Raw genomic sequence first — 27,170 nt, 5'->3', positions numbered from 1 at the left:
CTGTTTCCCCAAGCACTCTCTCCCCAATACCCAATAACACAATACACACATTCATCAATCTTTATTTGTAAAAAGAAGGGTATCCCATTCTTAGTATATATGTGCACTGTGTGTGTGTGTGTGTGCACTAGATTTATTTCACTCGTCTTAAAGCCTCCTGTCCACTATCTAGCTGGGATCATTTAGATGCAGCCTTGGCACTTCACCAGGTGAGGTCGCTGTTACTGAAGCTTCGAGTAATGAACCCATTTTCAAAACAATTCTTCTAAGTGGTTCAGTGCTTCATCAAAGCTTCATTTGCCCATCACTAGCAGCTCCCAGCATGCATTGCTGCATGAATCATGTCACCATTGTTGAGATTCATATGCTAATTCTTGATGTCTGTGTGTGTCTAAAATAAGTTTCCCACAATATATTTTAATACAGTCTGATCTGTGACAAGAAATTATTATTGGTGATAATAAACCAAAGAGTGGCAATAAATATCGAATTGACTACTTTTTGAAATGGGTAGAAGTGAGTACAGTGTGGTCAGTGACAGCTCAAGTGGCAGCGAGTACTGAGTACAGTGTGGTCAGTGACAGCTCAAGTGGCAGCGAGTACGTTTCAGAGACATTTTCTCGACATGGTGCGCCAACCTACCTCATATCAGATCGTGGGACCACGTTTGTGAGCAATCTTTTTGAGCATGTGGTTGCTCAAAACACTGAACACCGGCTGACAACGGCATACCACCCGCAAACGAACGCCACTGAGAGGGTAAACCGCGCACTTAAAGCTGCCATACGTGCATACGTGGAGGACAAGCACACTTCGTGGGATAAGTATCTTCCACAAATCTGTTTTTGCTCTTTGAACTGCTTGCCATGAGAGGACAGGTCTATCTCCAGCAATGTTGTTATATGGCCGTGAGTTGGAGACAATGCTTGATTTGATAACACAACCAAATTCTTTGGGAGTAGATGATCCTGAGAGTTTGAGAGCTTCCCTGCAGGATGCTCACAGTCATGCCAGGGCTGCTCTAAGTGTGAGCCATAAAAAAAAAGAAAGAAACGTTACTATGACAAGAAGCGACACACGGTTTCCTTTTATGGCTTTTTATGACCTTATAAAAGGTCACCAGCAGGTGTTTCGTTTGTGACCTTATGACCATCCGTTTCTGGAGTGTTTATGTTTGTGTGTTTATGACCTCCGTCTGTTGTGTGATCAGGAAGCAAATGTTTTTTTCAGGATGTCTTTTTATTATTGCAGCTTAAACCCCCTAGGTCGGTGAATTTATAATCATAAAGAGCCCTGGCAGAGGGTCGGAGATGTGCTTTTCAGAATGCGTTGCAGCGTCCATAATGTCTGTGAATGAAACGGTACAGTTCAGTTTAAAAAGAGAGAAGCATAGCTGTTAAATAAAACATGTAAAATAACAGATATGTGACCCTGAACCAAAAAAACAGTCATAAGTCGCACGGGTATATTTGTGGCAATAGCCAACAATACATTGTATGGGTCAAAATTATCGATTTTTCTTTTGTGCCATAAATCATTTGGATATTAAGTAAAGATCAGGTTCCATGAAGATATTTTGTAAATTTCCTACTGTAAATATAAAACATTTATTTTTGTGAGTGAATGCAGCACAATCGCCAACGTAATTGGACAACTTTAAAGGCCATTTTCTCAATGTTTCGATTTTTTTGCACCCTCAGATTCCAGATTTTCAAATAGTTGTATCTCGACCAATACTGTCCTATCATAACAAACCATACATCAATGAAAAAAATAAATAAATTGTGGTCCTGGGTCACATATATGAAATAAGACTTTTATTAATTACAATTATTAAACATAAGTATTTTAAAGGTAGTTTTAATCTTTAAACATGTGTCGAAGGGCACTTACCATCAGTGAAATTAGGCGGTATTTATGCATCTATCTGGTTAACGTCCACAGCGCGCTCTTAGAAAATTGTTTTGCAGATTACACCGGTCCATATAATGTCTGTGTGAGGATGAAACTGGGGACATGCGTATCTCCGTTTATTCCACAGCACTGCATCTATAGAGTTGATAACATGAACTGAAGAAAAGATGACGCACTACTCGTGTATCAACACTACGGTACACCAAGATGCTCAATCAGCGCTAAAGGCACTTGAATAGGTCCTAATACAACAGTGATATAGGGCCATCTTGTGGACAACACAATATACTACCTTTCACTGATAAATAAAACATAAAATAGTGAATAATAGTTCATATTATATTAAATAAGGATGACATTTTATTATGTATAAGTATTTTAAAGTAAGCTTTAATCTTTTAAACATGGATGAAGTGAACTTACCATAATCTTTTATGTGTCTATCTGGTTAAAATCACAGATCCTTACATTTTGTCTGATCAGATGAAATATGCCAATGGTTTTTGTTTTTCAGAATGCTAAAAACCAAAATACCGTTGTGAAAATGAAATGGTACAAATGTCCATAGTTGAATTGACAAGCATGAAGGGTAGCAGCTAAATTAAAAATGAAGAATATTTCCATCCAGGCATGGGCCCGGCCCCTTTCCTCTCTGTGTTGTTGTTGTTGTGTATTTGCATTTGCTATTTGTTTCAGGAAGCATCAAGCAAATAAAAAGATAGAATGTACACCGCTAAAGCTTTTATTGAATGATCAAAGACCCAGATGAGCTGTTTCCCTTATGTTGGGCATCCTGTCTGTGGTGGTGTGTTTTGGTAGATTAATATGGTGGGATATAACAACTTTAGTTTTTAATATTGAGTGATCAAAAGCATCAGACATTTGTCTCCTATCACGGGGATCTGGAGCCATGCGGTCTGGCTCCGAGTCCCAAAATGTGATCATTCTGACACCTCTACACTGGTCAATGGCTAAATCATCCTTCCTCTCATCCTCCCTTCCTTCCTTCCCTGCCTGTGGAGCAACACTCGTCCCGCCTGTTTGGCTGGTTAAAAGTGTGAAAGAACAAGGCATCCCAAAAAATGACACACCAATTCTGACACCTACACAGCAACCAGTGTTGTTTTCGTCAACGATGACGATAACGAAATGATTTCGTTGACGCACCATTTTTTTATGACGATAACACGACGATGACTTGCTAAAAATGGCTCTAAGGTGACTAAAACATGACGAGACGTTTTCGAGTTTTCGTTGACGAGACGAGACGGAACGAAAATGATTATAAGTCTGACGTTCAATTAGGGTTGCCAACCGTTCTGTATAATACGGAATCGTCCCGTATTTGACACAATAAAGTCTTGTTCCGTATTGAACTGATACGGAACGCACTTTGTTCCATATTTTTGAGAATCAATTCAGTGCAAATCCATGACAGACACATAGCTTATAATATGTCAGACTATGAACGAAGACATTTGTAGGCTATGAGAAAAAAAACCCGACGGTGCGGTAGATACTAATTTCTCCCCCTGTTTGTCTATGATCAGCGTAGCGTTTTTAACATCTTGGTACATCATCAGAGAATGCCCTTTTAATTGGTCGTTTCGCATTGTGAGTCACGTATCATAGCAACGATGACGACAAGTGACAACAGTGGGAAATGTAAAAATGACTACCTCCGAGCAGCCGGCGAAAAAGAAAAGAGCACAGAAATGTAAAATTGAATGGGAAAATGACTACCCGTGGCTGGAATGCGTGAGGGACAATGAATACAAGGCCAATTGTACCATATGCCGTCGCGTTTTTTCTGTTTGTCACGGCGGAGTGTGTGATATTAAGCAGCACGCATCAGGAGATAATCTAATAATTCTATTGAATAAGTTCGCACACAAGGCTACAGAAAACTGTTGTGTTTATTTTTCTTCAAATGCAGTCTAAGCCGGTGAGTTTTGAATGTTATATGTTGTATTTGTTTAAGTTAAAAATAAAACGTATTATAAACTAAACAAATCCATGGTTCACTGTTGGCAAAATGATCATGATAGCCTTTATATTTAACATCTATGTGGTTCAGTCTTGTATATTGATTAGGCCTACTTTGCTATTCTATAAATATATAGGCCTAATAAGTTGTATTATAATATACTATAAGGTATGAAATATATTTATCTAAATGTATTAATTAGTTTCCACAATATTCACCAGAAGTCATCATTAAGGGCACTTCAAATAGTGCTGTTTATATTCCAGGCTACAACATCTACAGGCGTGATCGTGGTCATGGCAAAGGGGGCGGAGTAATGATTTATGTCAAGGACACTTTTCAATGTGTACAAATGGAATCAGTGGGAGATGTTTTGGAATGTGTAGGGATAAAAATTAGGCTGTCTCCGGAAATGTCATTTGCTGTTCTTGCTTTGTATAGGCCTCCGACATCAACTAATGTATTTTTTGATCACCTAACTGACATTCTTAAAAAATGTGATGCAAAAGAAATACTTCTCTTGGGGGATTTTAATATAAATTGGATCGATAAAAATGGTAGAAAAAAACTAAAGGAGATTACTAAAAAATTTTATTTTACACAAATGATTGAAAAAGCAACTCGGATTACTAAGACATCTCAAACTCTTATTGATTTAGTTTTTACTAACAAAGCTGACCGTATCTGTAAAGTTTATCATTTAATAACAGGTCTTTCTGATCATAATTTAACATTGGTCGCAAGGAAACTGTAAAAAGCGCGCTACTGAAATTTAAATAAGGTTGATATTAATGAATCTGTACTCTATATCCCCAGGAAAGATATTGAGAAGTTTGATAATGAAATAAGAAAGGAAAATTGGTTTGAAATGGTAAATGATAAAGACAGTAATACAGCTTCTAGTGAGTTTATAAAGATGTCTCAACAGCTTGTTTTTAAATATTCTAAAGGAAAAAAGGTAAAGCCTAAAGGCAAAAGCCCTCTACCTTGGTTAAATGATAATCTATGGAAATTGATGAGAACTCGAGATTCAGCATTAAAAAAGTCCCATAAAACGGGACTTACAACTGATCGTCTGATCTATAAGGGACTTCGAAATAAAGTCACTCAACAGCTAAGACAAGCAAAAGCAATGTTTTTTCTGAATATAATTAAACAAGCAAAGGGCAATTCTAAACAACTTTGGCAAACTATAGACAAAATAACTGGAAAGATGAAAACTAAGAGTGGAATAATAGAGCTGAAAATAAATGACGAAAACCACAAGGATGGTCTAACAGTTTCAAACTATTTTAATAATTATTTTATTGATTCAGTTAATGAAATTATCCAACACGCCTCTGGATTGCCTCATCCTTGTTTATCACCTCAGCCCTCCATTTATGATCATGAGGTTCTGTCTTTTAAACACATTGATTATTCTAAAACAGATAAAATAATACAATCCTTATCTAACTCAAAAGCTAAAGATTTATGGGGACTTGATAGCTCTCTCATTAAAAAACATAGGGAGATTTTAATACCAGCTATTACATATATTGTGAATAAATCTATTGATGAGAGTATCTTTCCCAGTGTCTTTAAAACAGCGGTTATAACCCCAATTTATAAATCTGGAAGCAAAAATGAAATAAGCAACTACAGGCCTATTAGTATATTGCCTGTAGCATCTAAAAATCTTGAGAAAGCTATTGTAGAGCAGTTAACTGATCACTTAGATTGTAATAATTTGTTGCACTCCATGCAGTTCGGTTTTAGACGTAACCATTCCACTGACGCAGCCTGCTGCTATCTGATAGAAAATATAAAGGCCAACTTGGACGGAGGGGGCACGGTGGGTGCCGTGTTTTTGGACTTGCGAAAAGCCCTCGACACGGTAAACCACCGTGTCCTCCTGTCTAAGCTCTCTAAGTATAATCTGTCCATGGAGACACTGCATTGGATACAATCATATCTCTCAAATCGGATGCAATGTGTGAGGGTAAAAAATGTATTGTCCTCTCTGAAGCATGGCACAACTGTCTTGACATCAGTAACTTTAAACATCTCATATGGAGGAATCAGCACCTCTTCCTCATCAGGAAACCTTGAGTATTTTATCACATCAGCACCTTCACAAGTTTTGATTTCAAAAATGTATTTCCATATGCTTCTGATTCTCTACGATTAAGAGAGGATGAAGCAAATGAACAGAAACGAACCTTTGTGTTCAGAACATTCTCATCAAATTCAACCTTTGTTCCTCGATAAGTTGACTTGCATCCATGTTGTGTTTCCTTCAGAATCTGTATTGCTTCTGTCAGCAAAAACTGAAGTGAATACCATGTGTATGTTCTCTCTTTGTATTTTTGTTTATCACTACGAACAGCATTATTAAAATCCCAATATGTTTTACAATCCATGTGAGTGTAGACATAAATGGCGATTGAATGATTCTCCTTCAAGTTATCTGCTGGGGGCTTAAAATTATTTACAGCAATTTGCCAGGACACATTGCATTCAGGCGAGTTATCGAGTTCATGCTGTAGCAATTCTCTCTCAACCAGACATTTCATGGTCTTTTTGCAACCGACATAAAGGTCATCAACAGAATCCAGTGCCATATCCAGTGGAAATATCTGTCCGTCATCATCATCATATTTACACCTGTTGTCAATCCTGTAAACCTGATTGCTGTGTATCGCAGATCATTAAACTTCACATACTTTCTTGATCTTGAGTTTTGTTCTGAATGTGTTCAGGTTATCACTGTAACCCTTACAAATCACAATATTTATTGCACATATTATAAACAAGTTTTGAATTTGGTTGAGACAATATAATTCAAATGATTTTAAAAGTTGTATTATCTGGATATTTTGCATAGATTCAAATCTCAGTTTTCCCATATATTTCATATTCAACTTTATTTCCAGACTCAAGGTTCATTAGAGAGAAAACATACAACCTACATAAAATGACATACAATACAAAACATTTAAAATAGACAATAATGCCAATACTTTCTCATAGATGACAGGTATCGCAACTTTGATTAGGATATTAAATCAGCTGCTTTGACTTTTCCCACTGCTGACCAGCGCATGAATATTTGATTCAATAAACCATGACAATTAATTTGATGTTTAATAACAACAAGAAACATGCAGTGTTTATCTGATTAGCTAACCACATTGCAAAAAAATGATTAAAATTAATAAAACATTTAAAAAAGCAACTTGGTTTCCACCGCTTGCTGCACAGTTCAGGTCACTTCTTGTTTTATAGCTTTTCAAAATGTACACAGTGTCACACCAGGGATCTTTCTGCTTTGCTCTTGGCTGCACATCACTGACTGTAAATGTCTCGTATGGAGGAATCAGCACCTCTTTCTCTTTAGGAAACGCTGAATATTTTGTCACATCAGCACCTGAACAAGTTTTGATTTCAAAACAAGATTTCTTTCCAAACCCTTTTGCTACTTTACGATCAAGAGAGGATGAAGCAAACTGGCCAAAACGAACTTCTTTGCCCTTAACATTCTTATCAAATTCAACTCCAGTACCACGGTAAGTATTGTAGCATTTACTTTGTGTTTTCTTCAGAATCTGTATCGCTTCTGTTAACCAAAAGTGAAGTGAATACCATGAATATTTCCCAGCTTTATATTTTTGTTTATCAGTACGAACAGCATTATTGAATTTCTCAAATAGCTTAAAAGCTGAGTTAGTGTACACATAAATGGCAACTGAATGATTCTTTGACAAATTATATCCTGGTGGTTTGTGATTCTTTTCAGCATCTTTCCAAACTCTTGCAAATTCAGGGTTAGACATTTCCTTCTTCAGAAATTCTGTCTGCACTCGATGTTCCATCTTCTTTGTACACCTGTTAAATTGGTCATCAACTGACTTATCTGCCATATCCAGTGGAAATATCTTTCCTTCAGCCGCATGTCTGTTATCCTGCAGCGACAGGAATCATAATGATCAGTCATTTACATTGTTGACTGATATACATGTCTGTAAAATTCATACTCAAACACAAGCTCACCTGTCCTAGAACAGCTGAAATGAGAAGAGCTTCAATGATCAACAGCATCTTGATTCAGTCGAATCCCTCAGATGATCCAGTAGCTCTAGTGAAGCTATTGTGAAGCACAATAAACAACTGGGTTTCACACATACAAAATCCATGTGATGTTCACTGATATACACTCACCTAAAGGATTATTAGGAACACCTGTTCAATTTCTCATTAATGCAATTATATAATCAACCAATCACATGGCAGTTGCTTCAATGCATTTAGGGGTGTGGTCCTGGTCAAGACAATCTCCTGAACTCCAAACTGAATGTCAGAATGGGAAAGAAAGGTGATTTAAGCAATTTTGAGCGTGGCATGGTTGTTGGTGCCAGACGGGCCGGTCTGAGTATTTCACAATCTGCTCAGTTACTGGGATTTTCACGCACAACCATTTCTAGGGTTTACAAAGAATGGTGTGAAAAGGGAAAAACATCCAGTATGCGGCAGTCCTGTGGGCGAAAATGCCTTGTTGATGCTAGAGGTCAGAGGAGAATGGGCCAACTGATTTAAGCTGATAGAAGAGCAACTTTGACTGAAATAACCACTCGTTACAACCGAGGTATGCAGCAAAGTATTTGTGAAGCCACAACACACACAACCTTGAGGCGGATGGGCTACAACAGCAGAAGACCCCACCGGGTACCACTCATCTCCACTACAAATAGGAAAAAGAGGCTACAATTTGCACGAGCTCACCAAAATTGGACAGTTGAAGACTGGAAAAATGTTGCCTGGTCTGATGAGTCTCGATTTCTGTTGAGACATTCAGATGGTAGAGTCAGAATTTGGTGTAAACAGAATGAAAACATGGATCCTTCATGCCTTGTTACCACTGTGCAGGCTGGTGGTGGTGGTGTAATGGTGTGGGGGATGTTTTCTTGGCACACTTTAGGCCCCTTAGTGCCAATTGGGCATCGTTTAAATGCCACGGCCTACCTGAGCATTGTTTCTGACCATGTCCATCCCTTTATGACCACCATGTACCCATCCTCTGATGGCTACTTCCAGCAGGATAATGCACCATGTCACAAAGTTTGAATCATTTCAAATTGGTTTCTTGAACATGACAATGAATTCACTGTACTAAAATGGCCCCCACAGTCACCAGATCTCAACCCAATAGAGCATCTTTGGGATGTGGTGGAACGGGAGCTTCGTGCCCTGGATGTGCATCCCACAAATCTCCATCAACTGCAAGATGCTATCCTATCAATATGGGCCAACATTTCTAAAGAATGCTTTCAGCACCTTGTTGAATCAATGCCACGTAGAATTAAGGCAGTTCTGAAGGCGGAAGGGGGTCAAACACAGTATTAGTATGGTGTTCCTAATAATCCTTTAGGTGAGTGAAGGTCACTCACCTATAAAAAGCCAACCTATAGTTAGAAGAGTTGTATGGCTGAATTGCTCTTGAGCTCCTGAGAAATAACAAAAAGAAAACGCAAAAAGAACAATATTCTTAGGTAAGGTTGAAAACTCATCATTTTTTTTAACGAAATTTTAACTTTTTTAGGTGGAAATTCTATTAAAAAACTGAAACTTTCCTTAAATGTTTTACAGAAAAACACTGTTATTTTACAGCTATTTCCTGAATTATTACGATCAAACACCTTCACTGAAAAAAAAAAACCCCAAAACTTAAAAAAGTGTCAAATGACTGTCAGCAGTGGCTGCCATACAAAAACCGTCAAATGAATGTAAAATATCCTAATTTAAAAGAGTGCAAAAGACTTTTACAGAAATCTTCATTAAACATTTTAACATAAACTAGTGATGTTCATTGCGTTTGTCACATGACAAATGAACGAAAGACTTGGAAGGTAAAATAATTATTTATGTTCCCTGTAAATTATTTTTGACTGCTTTAAAATGATTTCTTAAAGCTGCCGTTGGCAATATTTTTTTTTGCATATTCACTGAAACCGACACTATGCTTGGACAGAACAACATAAATCAGCCGGTTTTATTAAAAAAACCTGCGGTTCTACCTCCACTTGGAGCCTGTTATTTGTTTTGCAAAAATCCACCGCTCTCCGTTCTTCTGGTCCAATCAGCGCAGGGCTGTGTGAGATCTGACTGTCAATCACAGCTCGTGCACACGCCATATAAAACAACATGAGGTGTAACATCAGTGTTTCTCTGCTCATCCTGAACTGAAGCACAGGCTCTACTCTTCAACACAACGGTGACACACAAAACATACCATACAGAAACACTCCACATCCCAATAGAACATTAAACACTAACAGATCTCTCAAGATCTCTGCATCTTCACTTATTACAATCTAGACTTTATTTATTTCATACTAACATTCTTATTGAGAATTAACAGAGGTTTAGAAGTTGATGTTTTATTGAAAATAATCAAGTTTGATGTCCCCATTATGGTGATCAGTGTTTGCTTTAGTTTGGCTCTTGAGCCTTCAGTTTTTAACGTTAGTTTATTTCTGGTTTCTTTAACTGTGTCTCTGATACATATTTGTTATTGTGGGAATCAAGGAAGTGAAACTTATATCAGATGAACTTGGGTACTTTTTCAGTGGTGATAGTTATCATGTGATTTATTGCTACCACGTGAAGTCTAATTAGGGCTGTGCGATATATATCGTGAGATTGTTATGCGCATCTCGTCAGTAAAGCCGGTTCCTTGATTAGTAGTAAATCACCATCACCTGCTTTCAGATGGAGCGGCATTTAGGGCTGAGGAGATAATTAAGTGATTAATTTAGTGATGATTGAGCATTATTGAAGACACCTGATGTTAACAAGCAGAATCACTGAAGGAGAAAATCACAAATTGTAAGTTACCATTAAGGTGATGGGTGTTTGCTTTAGTTGGGCTCTAGACCATTATATCTTTACTCTAATATTTACTGTTGTTTGTTTGCTGTTATTAATTTATAACAGTTAAATGAACAAAGAAAAATGTTATGTTATAGAGTTGGTTATGTTTTGACATAATCATGCTGTGATCTGAAAAAGGAAACTTTTTGAGATAGTTTGGTTTAACTTGTTAGCAGCAGTTTAATGATTCTTCAGCCTATGATTATCAGTATTTTACTTATAATTTAAAATATTTAATAAACATTGTTCTGATCAAAAGACATTTAAATAAATTTATTTAAAACACAGACATCAATAATCAGCCTGTGAATCTCAACAATGGTGACAATAATAAAGCATGTTGCAGTGGCTGCCACCAATCACAACTCATTAATGGCTCCCATCATGCATTGCGGTATGAATAAGTTATGATCTGAATTGTCTATGTAATTTACTTTTCCTAATTGAATATTCTGCTCCTCACCATTGTTGAGATGCATAGACTGAATCTCGACATCTGTGTGTGCCTAAAAGAATGAATTTTTTTTTTTTTTTAAGCAACTTTTAAGAAATCCTTTATATTATATCAAAAATTCTGGCCATTTATGCAAATTCATTAACCAACAACATAAATCGAAGTCAGAACGAAGGATTTTAATGAGTTCAGTGATCAAGTTCAAATGATGATTGTCATAACATAACCAACACCATTAGATCACTTTTTTCTTTGTTCAACTGGTGATTATAATTCAGAAACAACAGACAAACAAAATCTAAAGTTAATAATATATGGGTCAAGAGTCCAACTAAAGCAACCATTGATCGTCATAACGGTAACTTACAATTTGAGATTTTCTCCTTCAGTGATTCTGCTTGTTAACATCAGGTGTCTTCAATAATGTTCAATCATCACTAAATTAATCACTTAATTATCTCATTAACTTAAACACTCTTGAGTGTGGACTCATACACTCCCAGGAGTGTTAATTTAACACTGGAGTTTTTGCTGTGTACAAAGAGCCGTAGTTAACTGACAAGCTGAGCCATATCGCATTAATTATCGCTGGCGATACGTCCGCGATATTAATGCGATATGGCTCAGCTTGTCAGTTAACTATGGCTCTTTGTAGTAAATGCCGCTCCATCTGAAAGCAGGTGATGGCGATTTACTACTAATCAAGGAACCGGCTTTACTGACGTGATGCGCATAACAATCTCACGATATATATCGCACAGCCCTAAGTCTAATATCTGATTAATGTGTAAAATATTAGTTGTTAATTTTGCATGCCAATACTGGTGCAGGAAATCCTACAGTGATGTGATACTCTGATAGAGTTTATGAAGCCATTATAAAGAAAATGTTTTGACAGGATCATATAGACTCACTCAGACATCAAGAATCAGCGTATGAATCGCAACAATGAAAAAAAAATCTGATCAACTCTGACCTCGTCACAATACAAACTACTAAAGTCACAAAAAAAGCTTTGCTGATTGTCACCATTGTTGAGATTCATATGTTGATCCTTCATGTCTCTATACTGCTAAATAAATAAACCAGCCCGAAACATTTTCTGTATAGTATATATGTATTTTACATACCAGAATGTTATAATACTGCCACAATATAATTAGGGTCATGTGTATAAAGTATTACATTAATATAGACTTTGTATAAAACTAATGTCTCTCTATAAATGATGTATCCTCAGCTAATATATTCAGAGAATTGACTCAAAGTCATATCAGTGAATCAGGTCAACATGTGACACTTTTAACATCACCAATAAAATACCAACATCATCTGATGAGATTCTTCTCCTGCATTTAACGCTTTAACAAATGCATATCAAAAACACAGTTAAAGCAGCCAGAGAAAAACTCGTGATGAAAATTTAAGGATCATGAGCCCAACTAAAGCAAACACTGAACTCCATCATGGTGACATCAAATTTAAATTAGCATATTTTACTTTAATTTTATGTTTTTTGTTTGGAAACCGTAGCTGCCAGTCAATTTTTTTAAATAATGAAGATATATATATATATATATATATATATATATATATATATATATATATACACACACATACACAGAATTGTACAGCAAAAGAGTACAGCAAAATAAGCTAACTCGCTAACATAAACAGGAGAAAAAGTCAAGTTCAAAATAAATGGCACCCACCTCCCCACAAATAAAGAATAAAATAATTAATAATTTCAAGTAAACCAAGAGAAAAACAGATTAATTCAATTTAATCATCAAAACATTTTACCTCTATAAGGAATGAGTTCTGGACAGGGCATCGGCAGTAATGTTGTCAATTCCTTTCTTGTGCCGGATGTCAAGATGGTATTCCTGCACAATTAAAGACCACCGCATTAAATGTTGATTAGTGTTAGACATGCGAGTTAAGAACACCTATGGATTATGGTCTTTATAAACCAAAATGGAGCTATCACTTCCATCCAGATACACTTCAAAATTTTGAAGGGCTATAGTAACAGAGCTTCCTTCTCAATTAACTGTAATTTCGCTGACACTTTCGAGTGAGAACTCAGTTAGTTTAACCACACATGTTTTTAGAGGAACGCATGTGGTTAAAGAAGAAAGAAAGAAGAGGAACCGACATCTTAACCCACACAGAACTGATCATCTCTGAACCCAGTTTGGACTGAACCTGCTAAAACAAAAATAACTTATTTAATGGATAAATACAAGTATTAGTCTGGTACATTTTATTGGATGCTGAATAAGACAAAAAAAATTAAAATGTCCTTATTATTCAGTCCTATAAGTACATAAAAACAGTTATTTGTACATTATCACATTAATAACCTTATTAATATTGCAAGCATTATTGTTTCTGGATGCAGTCGTTTCCTGTCATCATTGATGGCCACAATCATGGTCTTGCAAGCCTGGGCTAAACATGTTGAGAGTGTGTTCGTGGGTGGTTCATGTTTTCACAGAACATGAACTCACTGTTGAGGTTTGGCAACATGTTACTGGTGAGTGTGAGAACTCAGCTAGTTTGACCACAGATGTTTTTAGAGGAACGCGTGTGGTTAAAGAAGAAAGAAAGAAGAGGAACTGACATCTTAACCCACACAGAACTGGTCATCTCTGAACCCAGTTTGGACTGAACCTGCTAAAACAAAAATAACTTATGTAATGGATAAATACAAGTATTTGTCTGGTACTTTTTATTGGATGCTGAATAAGACAAACATTTTAAAATGTACTTATTATTCAGTCCCATAAGTAAATAAAAAAGATTTTTGTATATGATCACATTAATAACCTTATTAATATTGCAAGAATAAATCAATTTACTGCTGACAGGAGACCAGCAGAGAGTATTAAACTGGACAAGCTCTCTGTCACACCTGACGAGGTAAGAAGCCCAAATATGAGACCCTTCGAAACACAAGACTCAATGCTGTTTGCTCTGTGACCTCTGCCGTTTTTATTAAGGTCGACTGTCATTGAGGTTTGAGTCAGTTGCTCAATATGATCTCTAGATGCCAGGAAAGCTGCTCTGAAGTCTCGCTGCTTACAGGAACTGAGAACTGATTTTACATTAGCAAGTGAAGTGTTTTTGTTCACATCTACTTATTACTTTATTTCTAGACTTAAGAATAAGTGTGATTCACCAAGGGTTTCTAACTTCTTCCATTCTACGTCACAGCATTTTTGAGAAGTCTTACACATACGGCCATGATTTCCCAGCCAGCACAGCCATGTGGGGCCCAAATGGGTTTGACCTGGGCTATCTAACTGGGGCCCAGCCAGTTTTGCACCCAGTTTCCATGTAGGCCCCACATGGGTTTGCCCAGATGAAATGAACACTGCTTAAGCCTGGTTCACACGGCAGGATAATTAGGCCGATTTTAGCCCCGATTCACCCCTTCCGACAATCTTAAGGATGCTCCGATTATCGTAAAATTATCTGATCAGATATTCCTGCCGTGTGTGGTGTGTTAAGGATGCTCTCGTCTGCTCATCAGTAAAGCCGGTTCCTCGATTAGTAGTAAATCACCATCACCTGCTTTCAGATGGAGCGGTGTTAAATTAACACTCCTGGGGCTGGGAGTGTATATGAGTCCACACTCAAGAGTGTAAAGTGTTAAAATATGAGTGTTAAATTAACACTCAAGAGTGTTAAAGTTAATGAGATAATAAAGTGATTAATTTAGTGATGATTGAGCATTATTGAAGACACCTGATGTTAACAAGCAGAATCACAGAAGGAGAAAATCAACAAATTGTAAGTTACCATTATGGTGATGGGTGTTTGCTTTAGTTGGGCTATTGACCCTTATATGTTTACTTTAAATTTTACTGTTGTTTGTCTGCTGTTATTGATTTATAACAGTTAAATTAACAAAGTAAAGTGTGATCTGATAGTGTTGGTTATGTTTTGTCATAATCATGCTGTGAACTGAAAAATGAAACTTATTGAGATAGTTTGGTTTAACTTGTTAGCAGCAGCTTTGTGATTCTACAGCATATGATTATCAGTACTTTACTTACAATCCAAAATATTTAATAAACATTGTTCTGATCAAAAGACTTTCAAATAAATTCATTTAGAAACACAGACATCAATAATCAGCCTGTGAATCTCAACAATGGTGACAGTAATAAAGCATGTTGCAGTGGCTGCCACCAATCACAACTCATTAATGGCTCCCATCATGCATTGCGGTATGAATAAATGATGATCTGAATTGTCTATGTAATTTACTTTTCCTAATTGAATATTCTGCTCGTCACCATTGTTGAGATGCATAGACTGAATCTTGACGTCTGCGTGTGCCTAAAAGTATGATTTTTTTTATTTTTCTTTTAAGAAATCCTTTATATTATATAAAAAATTCTGGCCATTCACAGTTATGCTGTAACCAACAACATAAATCGAAATCAGAAAGAAGGATCTTAATGAGTTCAAATGATGAATGTCATAATATAACCAACACCATCAGATCACATATTTTTTCTTTTTTCATCTGGCAGTTATAACTCAGATACAGCAGCCAAACAAAATAAACATATAAGGGTCAAGAGCCCAACTAAAGCAAACATTGATCGCCATAACGGTGGCTTACAATTTGTGATTTTCTCCTTCAGTGATTCTACTTGTTAACATCAGGTGTCTTCAATAATGTTCAATCATCACTAAATTAATCACTTAATTATCTCATTAACTTCAACACTATAAAAGGATGCCGGATCATAACAGCGTCAAGTTTCTGGTCTTCAGCAAGCGTTCTGTGTGTCTGTTTGTCTTTTTTGGTGTTGTCGGTGCTGAACTGCTTGAACACGTTCAAAGGCAGGACGGCGCTCAGTCGGTGCTGAACTGCTTGAACACGTTCAAAGGCAGGACGGCGGTCCCACTGAAATTCTTTCAGAGGCTCCTGGGGCATATGGCAGCGGCAGCAGCGGTAACTCCGCTCGGGCTGCTCCATATGAGACCGCTTCAGCACTGGCTTCACGGCCGAGTCCCGAGATGGGCGTGGCATCACGGCACTCACACCGGCGGTGCATCACACCGGTGGCAATCACACCGGCGTGCCGCCAGACCTTCAGCCCGTGGTCAGACCCCTCGTTCCTTCGGGCAGGAGTCCCCTTGGAACAGGTGTCCAGGCATGCTGTGGTATTCACAGATGCCTCTGCCACCGGCTGGGGTGCCACGTACAATGGGCATGCAGTGTCAGGGGTGTGGACGGGCCCCCAACTGCACTGGCACATCAACTGCCTCGAGTTGCTAGCAGTTCGTCTCGCTCTGAGCCGCCTAAAAAGGCCGCTACAGGGCAGAGACGTGCTGGTCCGTACGGACAACACTGCGACCGTTGCGTACATCAACCGACAAGGTGGTCTACGCTCCCGTCGCATGTCGCAACTCGCCCGCCATCTCCTCCTTTGGAGTCAGAAGCATCTGAGGTAGCTTCGAGCCATGTATGTCCCCGGTGTGCTCAACCGTGTGGCCGACGAGCTATCACGAGCTGTGCTCCCGGGAGAATGGCGACTCCACCCCCAGGTGGTTCAGCTGATCTGGAGAGAGTTCGGAGAGGCTCAGGTAGACCTGTTTGCCTCCTCAGAGACCTCCCACTGCCAGTTGTTTTACTCCCTGACCGAGGGAACACTCGGCACGGATGCACTGGCACACAGCTGGCCCCGGGGCCTCCGCAAATATGCATTTCCCCCAGTGAGCCTACTTGCACAGACCCTGTGCAAAGTCAGGGAGGACGAGGAGCAGGTCCTTCTGGTGGCTCCCTATTGGCCCACCCGGACTTGGTTCCCAGAACTCATGCTCCTCGTGACAGTCCCTCCCTGGCCCATTCCTCTGAGGAAGGATCTTCTGACTCAGAGACGGGGCACCCTATGGCACCCGCGTCCGGACCTCTGGAAACTCCATGTCTGGTCCCTGGACGGGACGCGGAGGTTCTAGGTGACTTACCCCCAGAGGTACTTAACACCATCACTTCTGCGCGAGCGCCGTCTACGAGACGTGTGTACGCCTTGAAGTGGAACCTGTTCGTCGATTGGTGTTCCTCCCGTAGAGAGGACCCCCGAAGATGTTCGATAGGGTCAGTGCTTTCCTTCTTGCAGCAAGGGTTGGAGCGAAGGCTGTCTCCATCCACCCTTAAAGTACATGCTGCTGCTATTTCAGCATATCATGACCACATAGATGGCAAAACAGTAGGAAAGCACGACCTGGTCGTCAGGTTCCTTAGGGGGGCGAGACGATTAAATCCTCCTCGTCCTCCCTCCATACCCTCTTGGGACCTTTCCCTGGTGCTTCGAGCACTTCAGGATGCTCCCTTTGAGCCTTTGCAGTCAGCAGACTTAAAGCTTCTCTCCTTGAAGACTTTGTTGCTGATTGCACTGGCCTCGATCAAGAGAGTAGGGGACCTGCAAGCATTTTCGGTCGACGAATCGTGCCTAGAGTTCGGGCCGGGTGACAACCATGTTGTACTGAGACCCCGGCCTGGCTATGTGCCCAAGGTTCCTACCACTCCCTTTAGAGATCAGGTAGTGAACCTGCAAGCGCTGCCCCTGGAGGAGGCAGACCCAGCCCTGGCTTTGCTCTGTCCCGTTTGCGCTCTGCGTATGTACGTGGACAGAACTCGAAGCATCAGGACCTCAGACCAGCTCTTTGTCTGTTACGGAGGCCAGCAGAAGGGAAAGGCTGTCTCCAAGCAGAGGATGGCCCACTGGATAGTGGATGCCATCGCCTTGGCTTACCAAGCTCAAGGCGTGCCCTGCCCGCTCAGGTTGCATGCACACTCCACGAGAGGCGTTGCATCCTCCTGGGCGCTGGCACGTGGCTCCTCACTAACAGATATCTGTAGAGCTGCGGGCTGGGCGACACCTAACACGTTCGCTAGATTCTATAGCCTACGTGTAGAGCCCGTGTCCTCCCGTGTTCTCACCCTAAACGGGTAGAAGCACTGTGAGTACCGGCTCTGTCGGCTTGCTGCATCCTACTGTGCTCCCTTATTACTCCAGAGTCAAAACCTGTTGAGTCCTCCAAACACCCTCGGCCCGGACATGGCGGAGTGTCCGGTGCCAGGCCTTGTCCGCTGAATCCTTGAGAACCGGGTCTAGGCTGGGTCCCATATGTGTGACCCTACGGGGATCCCATATGTGTATATTCTCCACGGCTGCTCCTAATGGAAGCCCGTGTCTTTCCCTTGGGCTAAGTCACCCATTACTCATATGCAGTACAACCCTCGGGTTAGTCCATATGTCTATTCCCACATAACTCTCCTTAAGAATGTGGCTCCCGCAGCGTTCCCCTCCCTCAGATCGGGCACGCTTTCCCAGTGTTATCCAATAATCTCACTGTATGGGTTATAACGGAACAACAGTGATGGATACTCTCGGTGTAAGCCCTCTCCTATCGTCCTTCCAGGCAAGAAGGTGTGGAGGCTTACACAGGGCGCTGGAAGGGGTGCATTAGCTGTGGCGCTTTGCTAGGGATTCCTATTCGTCGTTCACCACGACGTACGTCGTAGTGACCGGACGATAGGAAACGTCTCGGTTACATATGGTAACCCTCGTTCCCTGAGGGAGGGAACGGAGACGTACGTCCCGTCGCCACATCTGCTGCTACCCGCCGGGGCGACCAGCTTTTCAGGCTTGGCTCCTCGGCAAAAAACTGAAGTGCAATCACACCAGCTGCTCGTTAAATACCCGCGCTGCGAGGCTGCGCAGCTGATGCAAATGATTGCACGCCAATGTGTGTTGGCTTGTTTTAGTTTCACTCGAAGTAGATTGGCCTCTCTAGCGAGATTCCTATTCGTCGTTCACCACGACGTACGTCTCCGTTCCCTCCCTCAGGGAACAAGGGTTACCATATGTAACCGAGACGTTATCACTTACACACTTTAAATCACCCAAAAAAGGAATACAAAGCCCATGTAGTTGGACCTCTATATATAAACAATTAACCACAATGAATTACAATTAATTATGAATATACAGATGGGCTATAAATCAAAATTTTGTGAATGACTACAAAATTAATGTCTCATCGGAATCATGCGATACTCTTATCTGATAAACTCTCAAGGAAGGCTATTCTCGGAGAGAAGAGTCGGAGGTACGACTTCCCAAAACAAAGTGAAAGTAAAACAAAAACGGAGAGAAGACGAGACTACTACAAGGCTAAAGCAGGAACAAGAAAGCGAAGACAAAAAGCCCAGAGCAATGTGTGTGTCCGCTTTTTGAAGGTTTCCAACTACACTCCCTCTGTGGAGTTTTAGGCCAATTGGAACGCGACATTCTGAGCGGGAAAAATTTCCTTTGTCTTAAAGGGATGGTTCGGGATTTTTGACATCAGACCTCATTTTTAAGTCAGCCTGGTTGTTATTCATCAGTGGAGACATTTAAAAAAAAAATGTATCCAGTCCTTATATTTGGATAGTTAGCCGATGCTAGGCTAGCGCGAGTCAATGGTTTATGTTAGCCAGCCATTAAAAACCGTTTTACCCACTCCACAGTGCACCAAACGCAAATCAATTATAACACTAGACTATCGATGTATATGTCCGTTGAGAGAATAATGTTAGAAATCAAACTTACCTTTCATCTCAATGATCCCAAAGGAACTAGTTTCTCAGCAGCTGCGGAATTTTACTTTGCTCCGGTTAGTAATGCGGCAAAAAGTAAACACAGAACAGAAGCGCACTGTAATCAGTGTACCAGCGGCAGGTAAATACACTTGCGTCATACACCGGCTCACTCGGTTGCCTAGGTAATCAATATCACTCCGCTGCTGCTGTAGACAAGGCTTATGATTACAGGGAACAAATTATAACTAATGCAATGTGATGAAAGGTAAGTTTGATTTCTAACATTATTCTCTCAACGGACATATACATCGATAGTCTAGTGTTATAATTGATTTGCGTTTGGTGCACTGTGGAGTGGGTAAAACGGTTTTTAATGGCTGGCTAACATAAACCATTGACTCGCGCTAGCCTAGCATCGGCTAACTATCCAAATATAAGGACTGGATAATTTTTTTTTTTTTAAATGTCTCCACTGATGAATAACAACCAGGCTGACTTAAAAATGAGGTCCGATGTCAAAAATCCCGAACCACCCCTTTAAACTCCCAGGTTAATTTGCATATTTTATGGCAGTGTTAGGATTTGGTCAATTCTACTCTAAACGATGGTAAACACAGTGGAATACATTTTATCATGTCCTAATCAGTGTTGGGTAAGTTACTTTAAAAAAGTAATTAGTTATAGTTACTAGTTACTTCTCACAAAAAGTAACTGCATTAGTAACTGAATTACATCATTACAAAAGTAACTAATTACCAGGGAAAGTAACTATTGCGTTACTTAAAACAAAAAAAAAGTTTAAATATAAGAAATTTCTTGGATACCCCCAATATGAAATGTTAAATGAATTAAGAACATGCTTCTTAAGAAATGTACCAAAAATAAATAAATAGTAATAGAAAATATAGCCTACATACACATACACTAGTGCATATCATTAAAATGATAAAACTCACACACCTTTACAACTGGTAGACATTCTGTATAGCCTACTTGAAGTATTTTCTTCCTCACAATATTAAGTTTAACAAAAAGTGCTCTCAATATAATACTGAACAATGTACCAACATAAATAATAATAATACAATATAATCTTTTGGGGCTTTGTTTTTATAACCTACAGAGAACGTCATCATCAGAGGTTATTTTAGCCAAATTAGTCGTGTTTGCCGCACAACAACAAATAGCCATGTTTGAACGTTCCCTGCAGGTTATTTTGGAGTTTATGTTAGGCTATATAAACTAATTAAAACATTGCATATGATACCAATATGCTACAGAGATTATTCAAATGCTGAAATGTGTAATTTATTTATAAATAAAGTATTTATGCCCGTTGCTCGCCTCGGAAACACTCGGTCTCTCTCGCGCACTGTCGAGCATGTTCTCGGACACACTCGAGCCGTTTCTCAATGTCAAGGAAGGATCCTCGGAAGCCAGAACTTCGAGGATGCTACGTCATCGACATCCGTCGAAGGACTGTTCCAATGTCGAGGATCCTCGGAATTTCAACCAAGGACTGAGTCCTTCGTTCGAAAAATATCCCGTATACAGGAAAGGATGCATATGTGTAGCCTTCGCGCTCTTCGCGCTCTCAAATCACCCACAATCCTATGCGCGCAGCTTTGCTATCTTTTTCAAAAAATGTGAAATGTCAGACGTTAACGGAGTCGGAGCGTTAACGGGGCAATATGCTTTCAAATGTAAGTATATTTACGTTACCAAACATTTGTTTTAAAAAATAATTACATCCATTATGTTATGGGTCAAATTGACCCGCACTGTTTAAACACACTTGACAGTCAAAGAATCAATATGATTAAAAAGGAGTTTATTGATTTAAAAACGATTATATTCCTGAGTGAACAGAACTGCGTCCATAGCAACGCTCTTTTTTTCATTTTCACTGACGTAATGACGCAATGACGTGCACTTGCTAGCCTGTTCCAGAGCCGTTGAAAAACGTGTTCTCTCCGAATGCTAAAGAGGAGCCTCGCCTAGCCTCTGAAGGAAGTGACTTGGAAGGACCAGTCCTGCCAAGGAAGTATCCTTGACATTGAGAAACACCTTCGGTCTCTCTCGCGCACTGTCGAGCGCGTTCTCAGACACACTCGGTCTCTCTCGCGGACTGTCGAGCGCGCTGGCTCGCGGCATTCGCCTCGCTTTTGTCCAGTCCGGCGCCTCATAAACACACACACACAGAGAGAGCCTACTCGGATGAAAACCGCTTCAGTGAGCTCAATTATAGTAACGCCGCATTTTTATTGACAGTAACGGCAACGGCGTTGTAACGGAGGAAACAGTAATTAGTTTGATTACTCGTTACTGACAAAAATAACGCCGTTAGTAACGCCGTTTATTTATAACGCCGTTATTCCCATCACTGGTCCTAATGCATATATTTTTCTTAAGCACACAGAGAAGTTTACGTGGATACCAAATTTGATATGTTTCGAAGGTACACGTCGAGATACATTCTTATTCTGTAAAATAAGCATTAAAAGTTCAACTAACAAGCTAGGAATAAGGTTAACCCAAAATGTGATGTATATTAGCAAATGGGAATGAAGATTGGACTTTAAAGAATCCTAACATGGCACACATATGATTTTAGTTGACCATAGTGTGCAAAATCTGAAACATCAACCCAATAGAGTTTACAAGAATACAAAAGCTACATCACGTAAAAGGAAAATCATGAGATGGGAAAATTAAATCCATGTTTACACATTTCTCAAGTGGTTATATATAGCAGCCTTTCTCAAAGTGGGTGCCGCAGCACACTGGGGTGCCCCCTGACTGTGTCAGGGGTGCCGCGTAGGCTAAAAAAAAAAAAAAACAAATCGGACATTTCATATATAAATATATTTGAATTTACATAAATACATTCTTCTTCTTTTTAACCCTTTCGCACGTACGCTCACACCGGTGTGATCAGTCTAGGCTGGTCCCTGGAGCACCGGTGTGATTAGAACGGTCAGTGCATGACGTGATCAACTGCTAAATTCAAATGTGCTTTCGCGCGTTGGCTGGAGCTGAACCAGAGACAGGCGCGCTCAGCTGTCATATATCACAACTTTTCAGTGTTTTCATCCACATAATGTTTGTTTTAGGTTTCAGACATAAGTACTAAAAAAAACAATACATTTAGAGTTTGTAAAATACACACTGATGTCAAAGGAAGAGGCAATAATAATCCTTTCCATTATAATTAGATGTATTCATATCGGATACACATTGTGTAAGTAACTTTAAAGTTTACTCTATTCTTCTCCCAGTTCACCTGCCACTTACTTTTATGTATTTCGGGAGAAGTGGATGAATTCACTTGTTGTAAATCCAACAGATCCGATTCTCTGAACTGCGTCTGCGGCACAAACTAACATGGCGGCGCCCATCGCGCATACAGCTCAACTAACGCGATCGTTATAATTGTGTTCAAAAAACAAAACACTTCCACTTGCATATATTTGACAATCGGAATATCAGATATTTCATGCCATTTCTAACAAATTTGTGAATATTTTTAATAAAAAAGGAAAAATGACATAAAAGCAGATCATCATTCATTCAGCTCTGTTGTTGCTGCGGTGTGTCACGTGACAAGCAATGACGCGTCACCATGGAAACCATGAAGTGACACAGTGACTTGAAAAACTCACGCTGGCGGGTCAGCCAGAATATTTTAAATTTACGTGTGAAAGGGTTAAACATATGATCGGATTAATAAAATTGTAAATTCATTTTAGATAAATATATATATAAAATTTATATTTACATTTGGGTTATGCAGTGTTTTTAAATTATATTTTACACTGGGGTGCCTTGAGATTTTATGCACTTTTGAAAGGTGCCCTGACTGAAAAAAGTTTGAGAAAGGCTGATATATAGAATACATAAGATTGCAGGGTCTATTTCTCTTCCTTTACAATAATTTAAGTGAGAGGCTCCCTGGAAATTCCGCTTGGGGGTCGTAAAGCCCCTTATCAAACTAACAAGGGGGAGGTCTGGTTACAGGACAATATTGGGGAACATTCTTAAAATAAACACTTAGAATTCAAAGCTACACATTAGAAAATCACAACTATAGAATAAAACAAAACTAATCAAACATGCTTTAATACGTCATCTACAGGGATGTTTGCGTGTGTGTGTGTGGGTGTTTGTGTGTGTGTGTGTGTGTGGTAGTATGACATTCCGGAGCTCTTCTGGTGCCATTTGGTTTTGCTCTTTTGCTCCCTGGGGAGTCATAAACACCTCAGGGGAGTCAATTCCGTCCAGACTCATCGGCTCTACTCGGTAATTTACATTCATGAGTTTAAGGGTTAAAAGTGTCCTTAAAATGTATAATGACAAGTAATCATGAGTTCTGTCCATATGCTACACCATCTAATAAGCAGGAAGCGCCTAAAAAAGTAAACTTGATGAGCGCTTCCTGCAAACCCGATCGCAGCCTTCGCGCCAGAGACTTCCTTTCTTCACTGATCTCCACACTGAGGTGTCGAGATCGTGGAGTAAACCGTTCTCATCTCGATTACTTAGCCCCCATGTTCATTTGTGTCTGCCTGGAAACGTTGCGGCCCTGTCGAGTTCGCTCCCTCTCAGGAGGTCTGTAGAAAATATAAATCGGTTAATTCCTGCCAGTCAATTGCTTCAGATCACCGAAATCGCTCAGTCCCGAGAGACTGGTCCCCCTAGTAGTATATTTAGACACCTGGAAGGGTCTAATCAGCGTATCAATACAGAATTCTTCCATTCGGCCTAGTATTGTCACCTCGCACCTTCACGAAATGCATGGATGCTGCTCTAGCTCCACTGAGATTTCAGAGCATTCGTATTCCCGACGACTGGCTCATTCGGGCACAGTCAGAGGAGATGGCGGTTCAACACCGAGATGTTGTTCTGAGCCATTTGAGGTGCTTGGGGTTGAGACTCAATGTCAAGAGAAGTTCACTTCCTCTTCAGAGAATAACATTCCTGGGGGTAATGTGGGATTCAGTTACGATGCGGGCACAGTCGTCTCCTGCTCGTATAAACACCTTCTTGACCACAGTCATGAATCTCAAGCTAGGCCAGGCCATCACTATCAAACATTCGTAAAGAGTTTTGGGTCTTCTGGCAGCAGAGTCCAACATGATACCTTTTGGCCTGCTGTACATGAGGGCCCTGCAGTGGTGGCTCAGGACCAGGGGGTTTTCCCCGAGGAGGAACCCATTTCGCACAATCAGAGTAACGCGCAGGTGCACTCGTTCTCTGGTCATGTGGAAGAAACCATGGTTCCTGTCCTGTCCCAGCAGCCCTGTGTTGGGAGCACCGTGTCAGAGAAAAATATTGACCACGGATACGTCCCTCACAGGCTGGGCAGCGGTCATGGAGGGCCGCTACACCACAGGTCCATGGAAGGACCACCATCTCTCGTGGCACATCTCATATATAAATTGACAGGGGTCTCATATATAAATTGACACCAGGTCCTTCTGTGCTCCCAGGACAAACTACTCCCAATCAGAGCAATGTTTATTCCTGGGGACAAAAATATGGGGGTAGACATCCTGTCGAGGCAGGGGCTGAGGCCCGGGGAATGGAAACTCCACCCCAAGTTGGTGGAGTTGATGGAAGAAGTTCGGTCAGACGGAAGTGGATCTGTTTTCCTCTCACGTGAACACCCACTGTCCGCTACACTTTTCCCTCACACATCCAGCTCCTCTGGGACTGGATGCCATGGTGCAGGCATGGCCGAGGCTACATCTGTACGCATTTCCCCCGATCGCTCTGCTCCCAGGGGTTCTAGAGAGGGTCCGGTGGCACGGGATCAGCTTGCTCCTAGTAGCTCCGTACTGGCCGGCCCGAGTATGATTTTCAGACATAATAGCTCTCCTATCAGGCCCTCCGTGGCAAATCCCCTTCAGGAGGGACCTTCTGTCTCAGGCCTGGGGCATAATATATCTCCCTCGGCCGGAGCTGTAGAAGCTGTGGATCTGGCCCCTGAGGGGGAACAACTCATAAATGCTGGTCTCTCAACTGAGGTTGTTGTGACCATCTTAAACTCTAGAGCCCCCTCCACGAGGAAACTATGCATTAAAATGGAATGTATTTACTTTATGGTGCAGAGAGCATCAGTTGGACCCAGTTAACTGCCCAGTGGCTTTAGTGCAGGAGTTCCTCCAGAGTCGCTTCTCTGCCGGGCTCTCCCTGTCCACGCTTAAGGTCTATGTGGCGGCCATAGCTGCCTTCCACACGCCTCTAAGGGTGGGCACCTTGGGGAGACACCCACTTATAGTACGTCTCCTTCGTGGAACTAGGAGGATGAGGCCTGTCATCCAGACCAGGGTCCCCACGTGGGACCTGGCAGTGGTTCTTGAAGGGTTATCCCTGGCACCTTTCGAACCTTTGGACGAGGTGTCCGAGAAATATGTAACCCTGAAGGTAGCCTTGCTGCTAGCTATCACGTCCCTAAAAAGAGTCGGGGACCTGCAGGCACTATCTGTCACTCCCTCTTGCCTCGAGTTCCTGGCAGAGTGAGAGCCATTCTCCACCCTAGACCCGGCTATGTGCCTAAGGTGCCTGCAAATGTGGCATGGTCTATAATTCTGCAGGCATTTCATCCTTCACCACATGTGTCGGATGATCAAGCAAAGCTACATCTATTATGCCTGGTCTGAGCTCTGGAGGCCTATGTACTTAGGTCCTCGGGCTGGAGGAAGTTGGACCAGCTGCTTGTGTGTTTTGGGTTACCTAAGAAGAGTTCCCCTGCCTCTAAACAAACTATTAGCAGATGAATAGTAGAGGCCATTTCTTCAGCGTACGAGGTGCGCAATTTGCCTTCGCCTCTCCTGATAAGAGCCCACTCAACTAGAGGAGTGGCATCCTCTAAAGCCTTTCTAGCAGGGTTCCCTTCAAGAGGTGTGTGATGCCGCCGGCTGGGCCTCTCCACACACCTTCATAAGACATTACAGTCTGGATCTGCCCTCTACACCGGGTTCACAAGTTCTCTGGTCTTTAGTGTGCCAGATTGCTTCACACTAGGGCGTATATCTCTCAGTGTGGCGCAGTGGGCATTTCGTTCCCCAAAGTGTCGATTCTCGACACAGCGCGAGTTCCCTCGAAAGGGAACGTCTTGGGTTACGACTGTAACCCTCGTTCCCTGAGAAGATGTTCCCCTCGTTCCGCTGCGTCCCTTGGCCACACTTCGCGTGCTCCTGAGAACGACTTGCTTCGACCAATCAGAAGCTGACGCTGTTATGATCCGGCGTCCTTTTATAGCTTCCGCATTGCCCGGCGTCCTTTTATAGCTT

General features: G+C 40.9%; 1 protein-coding gene and 1 long non-coding RNA gene across 4 annotated transcripts in view; one reads left to right on the top strand and one right to left on the bottom strand.

Annotated features, from left to right (window-relative positions):
- LOC309498863 (uncharacterized protein) overlaps window positions 1–27,170 on the top strand; it is a 149,665-nt gene that overhangs the window by 8,231 nt on the left and 114,264 nt on the right. The gene's annotated exons all lie outside the window — the stretch shown is intronic.
- LOC309503480 lies at window positions 7,983–13,199 on the bottom strand. Of its 2 annotated transcripts, none has more exons than XR_014207658.1 (3): window positions 13,068–13,199; window positions 9,328–9,384; window positions 7,983–8,027 (listed from the first exon to the last, which is right to left on the bottom strand). It is a non-coding gene; the product is annotated as an uncharacterized lncRNA (long non-coding RNA). The 2 variants fall into 2 exon arrangements; XR_014207659.1 differs by lacking the exon at window positions 7,983–8,027 and adding an exon at window positions 8,029–8,050.

Source organism: Leuciscus leuciscus, assembly GCF_965113295.1.
Source record: "Leuciscus leuciscus genome assembly, chromosome: 1".
NCBI classification, from domain to species: Eukaryota; Metazoa; Chordata; class Actinopteri; order Cypriniformes; family Leuciscidae; genus Leuciscus; species Leuciscus leuciscus.
The sequence above is the reverse complement of the archived record's forward strand: the minus strand, read 5'-3'. Positions and strand labels throughout refer to the sequence as shown.